This window comes from Micropterus salmoides, unplaced genomic scaffold (genome assembly GCF_014851395.1).
Source record: "Micropterus salmoides isolate LMB-PRFRI ecotype aquatic unplaced genomic scaffold, ASM1485139v1 Ms_hic_scaffold_2740, whole genome shotgun sequence".
Lineage (NCBI taxonomy): Eukaryota > Metazoa > Chordata > Actinopteri > Centrarchiformes > Centrarchidae > Micropterus > Micropterus salmoides.
The window spans coordinates 1-7111 of NW_024041974.1; the positions used below are offsets into that span (position 1 = coordinate 1).

The 7111-nt window shown below is 45.5% G+C and overlaps 1 long non-coding RNA gene across 1 annotated transcript; it reads right to left on the reverse strand.

Annotated features, from left to right (window-relative positions):
- Positions 1-5085: 5085 nt before the first annotated feature.
- LOC119881843 lies at positions 5086-5693 on the reverse strand. The gene is made up of 3 exons (XR_005440425.1): positions 5455-5693; positions 5289-5363; positions 5086-5145 (listed from the first exon to the last, which is right to left on the reverse strand). It is a non-coding gene; the product is annotated as an uncharacterized LOC119881843 (long non-coding RNA).
- Between the last annotated feature and the right edge of the window lie 1418 nt (positions 5694-7111).

Below are 7111 nucleotides of genomic sequence, written 5' to 3' on the forward strand. Positions count from 1 at the left end.
TTAAAGACATTATGATTTCTAGACTACAAGACAAACACCTGATTTGTGCACAATGTTAAATTCCCTCACAGTCACAGAGCAAAGCTTTTATCAGTAGGTTGGATGGAGCGTATTTATGTCACCTCGCACATAGAGCCCGTTTCACCATTATTTAATTTAACATTTTATCCGGCAGAGTGGATCATCAATTTTCCAGACTTATTAGCCGTCCTTTCTTCTTACTTCTACATGGAAGTGAATAGACCACAGTAGACTGATTAGGAGTTTTGGGAGCCTAATTGATAAATATATTTTGCTCCACAGCCCCAATAATTAAATTAACAGTGGTCTTTGATAGTCAATTTGATCATCAGTCTGCACAAGCCCAGTCAAAGGAAACATTCTCCTATTATAAGTGAGAAAGTAATCAATCTAGACCAAAATAACCTTTTACAGTTTGAAGTGATAAACAGTACATCTGTACAATGCAAGCTTTATTCAGGGTACCACCAAACAGTCGTCATTTTTTCTGTAATCTTAAAAGAATTTAGTCTCTCTTAGAGGGGCTTGTGTAACAGAACCTACAGTGTTTATATTGTAGCATGCATCCCACAAGTTAGAGGAACTAAAAAATTATTTGGCAGGTTTACATTCAGCAGCCGTGGAGAACAGTTTCCTCAGAATTACTTTGGGATAATTTTAATTCCCCTGTGGCCATCGTGTCCTGACCTTCATGCTGAGTGAAGGGTTGCAAAGCTTTTTGACACCCGGCTTTCCTCTTTAAGATCGCCATCTCTTGGAGTACTTATGTACTGCAAATCCAAGTGAAATGACACCATAATATATTAGAAACATTGAGATATATCATTGACATGCCTGTCATTACACTCATGATAGTGTCTGTGCCGACGTGTAGGTGTGTGTTTTGGCTTTACAAATGCACACACACATCATGAGGTCTTTACAGTCCAAGTCCTGCTCTGTTTGTCAGCTGGGCTTCATTCACAAAACGTGGCTGCCGGCAGCATTTCCTCTGCTTTCTATTTGGGGAAAAAACGAAAGGGAAAAAAAAAAAACACTGACTTTGTTCTGAAGGTCTGTTTGTTTTTTCAGACCTGTCTGCTCTCTCTCTCCCCGTACGGCAAAAATGAATCCAAGCGGAGAACCAGAAATTCAGGGATAGATTGGGTTACACTACTTCCCAGATACAAAAGTGGCCTATATGGGAGGGTCGGCCATGACAGTTGGCAGTTGGTTCGGTTTGGAGCGAACCTGATACCATAATTTAGATCTGCCATAAACACACAGAAATGAGACACAGACCTTCTCTCCCTCTGAAATACAACCATGGGAAAACCGGGCATTTTGGCTGCAATAGTTCTGCCTCGACTGTAACATGAAATCCATGCTTTTATGATTGGACGTAACGTGTTTATCATTGCTTACACAAACTGATGGAAAGCATTTGCTTGGCCTTGCCCATGCTGCCTGTACAGGGCACAGGCTTGGGAACAGGTATTAGTTTATGCTCAGGAGATGGTTTGGTAATGACTCAGTGTTTAGACATGCAGATTGTGCTGACTCGTTCTGGTTTCCTTGAGGCCTCCTGAGGTCTAGCGTGTATGTTGATCTGAAGATGAATCAATCGTCATTATCATTGTTTTCAACTGTTCAGAATGTGTCTTTCTACATGCAATGTTTCTGCGTCTGCTCATTACCGAGTGTGTATGTGTGTGTTGACATCTCCTGATTAGCTCTGGCATTCCCGCCAAGTGAGAGGTTTGTGGAAGATTAGCTTAGCAGGACGGTTTCCTGCTAGATCTGCAGAAATTAAGTCTTTCCAGTACAAGCGCCAAAAGTCAGCAAACACATGCAGCGCCTGAAAGATGTTTGATATTGTGGATGTAACTTTTCTGCCAGTTCTGTAGAACAAAGACTTTGTTGCAGTCAAGCAGCCAACACCAGGCCTGAAAGCTGAAGCCGGTGCAGAGGTGTCTTAAGGTGCACTGCCAGTACCAGCCACTAGATGCTAGCCACAACATGGCTTTGATTGTTATCAGAGATGTTGATGCTTGAAGAAAGGTTTCTTGCTTTTTTTCTTGATGGACATGTTGCCTGAGTCAGCATTACTAAAAAGTAGGGAAGGGAAGATATTTTGAGTGTGCAGGGATTCAGAAGTAAAAGTCCTGTTCATTTTCACCATACATACTGTGAGGTGACTGACAGTTGGAGCTCTTAAAATCTTGGATGGACATATAATTCTCCTGGTTGAATCATCTGCAACAGCGTGTTAGAGCAATCATATGATTCTTTGGAAGTACAAATCTGTGGCCATAAGGAGAGAAGTAAACTACGACTCCCAAGGTGCATTTCAATAAGAAACATCCAATCACAAGGCTAAAAATACTTTTGTGGAAGCTAAAGATTGTTAAAAAAAAAAAAAAAAAAATAGAAATCAGAAATCTCTTTCTGATCCTAAATCAGTTTGGATTGAATTTTAAAACTTTGGTGACATAATTTTCCCTATATGGAACACATGAAAGTTTTGTTCCACACTGAGCTTTCAAATGGTGAATAAATGAGTAAATGTCGAGCTGTCACATCAATAAAAAATGAGGGGAATCAAACCAGGAAAACAGACCAGGCCAAAAGTACAAATTACTCCACATACTCTTGAGCATATAATGAATTCTCTTTATTTCCTTAACTATCCTTAAACCTCATGCTAAATTTCCCCGTCAGACAGATGACTGACTGCATGAATCATGTAGAGGGATTGGGATGGAGAGAGGATGAGAAAACTCAGTCAGATGACTTTGTGATTGACAGTGTGGTTGTCAGGATGTCTCTGATATTATACTCCCTGATGTCACCCGAACATGTGCATACTGATTGCTACTTACAGGTGAAATAAGAGCACATACTGTACACAGTATGTGTGCTGCTTAGACTGAAACTTTACCCACCTTTACATGACTTTTCTGCTTTTATTAATGTTGTAAAATTGGATTTATTTTTACAAGGTTTGCTGTTTTAATAGTGTAAACTTGTGCCATTTGTGGAAAGTATTCAACACAATGGATGATGTACTTACATCCTCCAGGAGTTACACTATACAGAAATTAAATAGAGCAAGCAGAGTGTGCAGATTGCAACAATTCACCCATTACATGATAAGATTTTCACGTATATAAATTATTAACACATATGCAGATGATTTGCTTGTAAATTGGATCTGGTGGGGTCACAATAATACACAGATTATCTGTTGCATTTTAATAATTTAATTTGGTCTGTGAAGATTTCTATAAATTCAAATTGCTAGGGCATACTCTAATAATTATCTCATTCATTCTCTATAATTAGCATGATCTATTTTATTTTCAGTGGAAGTTTTGTCCATGACATTTTGAAAAATACTCAATCAAATTGATTGTTTTGTCCAACTAACAGCCTGAAAGCCGAAGATATTCAATTGACAACAAAGCAGTAAATCAGATTGGAGAAACTGGAAACAGAGAATGTTTTACGCTTTTAATTGATAAATCACTTGATTGATTAATTAAAACTTAATTAAGTAAACTGATTCTCATTTGATTCAATCAACTATTTGTTGCAGGAAAAACCACTTTGTGCAACATTTGGATTTACACACAGATATGCCCACACAACACACACATAGTCACATTTGCCTCCAGCTGATAAGTGCCACCTCCTCCTCCTTCCCCCATTTATCTCAGCTCAACTTACCCTCTTGAGTACATTATGCTTTTACCTTTGTGTTGAACCCCCCTCCTCCTCCTCCTCCCCGTCTCTGGCTGAGGTAATTTCCTGTCTGGCTGACTCACAGCACTCACACCTCTGAATGGAGGAGGATGGAAGGATGAAGGAGAGATGGAGGCAACGCTGTAAAAGAGTGTTGGGTGTCAGATCTGCATCCAGAAAAAGCTGTTTGTTGGCTCAGATTTCAGATTTTTTTCTGCCTCTTGCCTTCGTTCTGGCAAAACACAGAGCAATAAATACTCAGATATAGGTACAAGGAAGAGACGTCAGCCTGTCTACAGACACAGAAATGTTCATACACACCCACCATCTCACAAACAGATGTATGCATATGTAGTTACACAAAATTCCTGGAAGTCAACCAGAAATCCCTTAATTCTATAAACATGCACTTTGACGCACAGGTTGCACTGACCCATCAGTGTTGAGTGGACAAGGCTTCCTCTTTGGCAGGCTGGTCAGACTCACAGCCATCAGCAGCAGCAGCAGCTGTGTTTTAGCCCCAGGAGCTGCCTGAGTCCAGGTCCTGCTCCCCTCTCTCCTCTCTCCTCTCTGTGGGAGTATCACGCTGCATCATCAAGCCGAGCTCCAGGCTCCAGGCCATCCGTCACAGCCTGTGCTCACTTCCGGGGGTCAGGTATCTCAGACAGCCTGGGTCAGGAGGGGAAGTGGTGCGGGAACATCTGATCCTGATCCAATGAGCGTGCTCCCACAGAGCTGGAGTCACCTCCAGCCTTTTAAAGTTATCCGTCCAGTAAAATTAAACCTGTCCAGCTTGGGTTCCACCTGGCAGAGAATGATCTGTGTGTATCTAGTGAAGGTACTTGGTGTGATATAACAGACAGTCTTTGTAGCGATGGATGGGCCCTCTTGTTGATTAGCCCCAGAAGGCCTTTCAGTCAGAGAGCAGGGATTAAAGACTCAATCTACCCTGAATCAGATACTGTATTTATGACTTCCTGCTCCTTACAAAACACATGACATCAGTTGTCGTTAAAACTGAAATAGACTGTTACACACTATGGTAGCCGTAACCTTTTAGCCTGTGACTCTTTGGTCAAGAATAGAAAACTGTGGTTTCCACTTTAGGACCGAACAAGGCCAAACCAAGGGCTCCAAGGTCACATTTATTGCTTGCTTATTTTTCTGTGATTCCCAATTACAGAGACAGCTGTGTATTGAATTTCAGTTTCTGAGAACCAGCTGATTTGTGTCTTAAAATCTGTCTGTAGCTGTTTGTGATGAGGAACATTTAAACACTGAACGTCCTTGTAGAAAATGTAGCCTGGCTCGAGATCTCCGAGTTGCTATTCGTATTTTAATTCAGTAATTCAGCAGGCCAAACCAAGCCAAAGCTTTGCGGGAGGGATTAATGTTGTCTTCCTGTGCCCAAGCCAGAAACATAGAAACACAAAAATGGCAGTGAGCGTGGATGAGATGAAAATGGAGTTTGCACAGACTATTACAAGTCGAATCATATTAAAACTCAAAAATCATCATATGCCTTTGATTTCTGTGCCTGTTACCTGATGCCACATCTGTGCCGACTGAAATGACGTTGTTGGGACGGATACATTCAGTAGGGCCAAATAATCCTCCAACTGCAAGCAAAGAGATTTAATTTCTATTATGTCATTACATCTCTACCAAAAAGTTACCAATTTGGACGGGTCAAAACATTTCAAACAGTACCTGGCCCTGATGACAGTCCAGGGTGTCACGATCGGTGGTGTGGAGCAGGGTGGAGCAGGTTGGAGGACCCAAAAGCAGGACACAGAGCGGAGCAGGTATGGTTCGGTGGTTTAATAAACGACGGCTGTTCAACAGAAATCCAAAAGGCTGACGACACGAGACAAACTGCAACACTGGGTGACAACATACAATGACCCGACAAAGACAAGACAGAAACACCAGGTATATATACACACACACACACACACACACACACACACACACACACACACACACACACACACACACACACACACACACACACACACACACACACACACACACACACACAGGGACTAACGAGCAGGGCGGGAGCAACACAGGTGAAAGACATGAGGCTAATGAGGCACAGGCAGGGAGAGAGAGAGCGAGTGTGGGGGAAAACAGAGACAGAAATGCAGAGTGTGACAGTACCCCTCCCTCAAAAGGACGGCCCCTGACGTCCTAAAATGAAACATCACAAACAAAAAAAACACAAACAGGTCAAGCCGGCCCAGGGTGGGCGGAGGGAGGCCAGGTGGAGGGCCAGAAAAACAAAACCAAAAGTCTCAAAGGGCCAACTACCGGCAGGGCAAGGCAGTTCAGGAGGCCGTCCAAGGCGGCCAGAGGGGAACAAAAGTTCAGGGGGTCGTCCTGGAGGATAACCCAACGGACCAGGTGGGCAACAGAGTTCAGGGGGTCGTCCCGGAGGGTGACCCGTGTGGCCGGGCAAATCAGGGGGAGAACAGACTTCGGGAGGCCGTCCCGGAGGACGACCCAACAGGCTGGGCAGAACAGGGGGGCCACAGAATTCGGGAGGTCGCCTGGGAGGACGACCCAACTGGGCGGGAGGACCAGAGGGACCACAGAGTTCAGGTGGCCGTCCCGGAGTACGGCCCTGGAGGCCGGACTGTTCAGGGGGACGACAGGAAGGCCAACCAAGAGGCTGGAAACCCACTGGAGGCCGACGGGAAGACCTCTCCGGAGGTCGGCACCCAAAGCTCTGGTGCTCTGGAGCTGCAGCTGGGCTGAGGTCCACGGACTGAGCAGCTGGGCTGAGGACCACCGGCGAAGCAGGTGCCGGTCGGGCCACCGGCGAAGCAGGTGCCGTTCGGACCACCGACGAGGGAACAGAAGTCGGCTGGGCCACCAACGAAGCTGGTGCTGGTCGGACCACCGACAAGGGAACAGGAGTCGGCTGGGCCACCGGTGAAGCAGGTGCCGGTCGGACCACCGACGAGGGAACAGAAGTCGGCTGGGCCACCAACGAAGCTGGTGCTGGTCGGACCACCGACGAAGCACGAGGAACAGGAGTCGGCTGGGCCACCAACAAAGCTGGTGTTGGTCGGACCACCGACAAGGGAACAGGAGTCGGCTGGGCCACCGGTGAAGCAGGTGCCGGTCGGACCACCGACGAAGGAACAGGAGTCAGCTGGTGATCAGGCTGGCTGCTAGCAGCGCTAGCAGGCCGGGGATCAGGCAGGTGGGCAGGCACAAAGCTAGTAGCACTAGCTGGCCTGGGATCATGCTGGTTGCAGACCGGTCGCTGCTGTTGACCTGGGCGCCTCCGATGACCACCACGTGAACCCGAAAAGATGGCCAGGCGACTTCCCTCGAAGGAGGACTCCAGGGGGAGCTT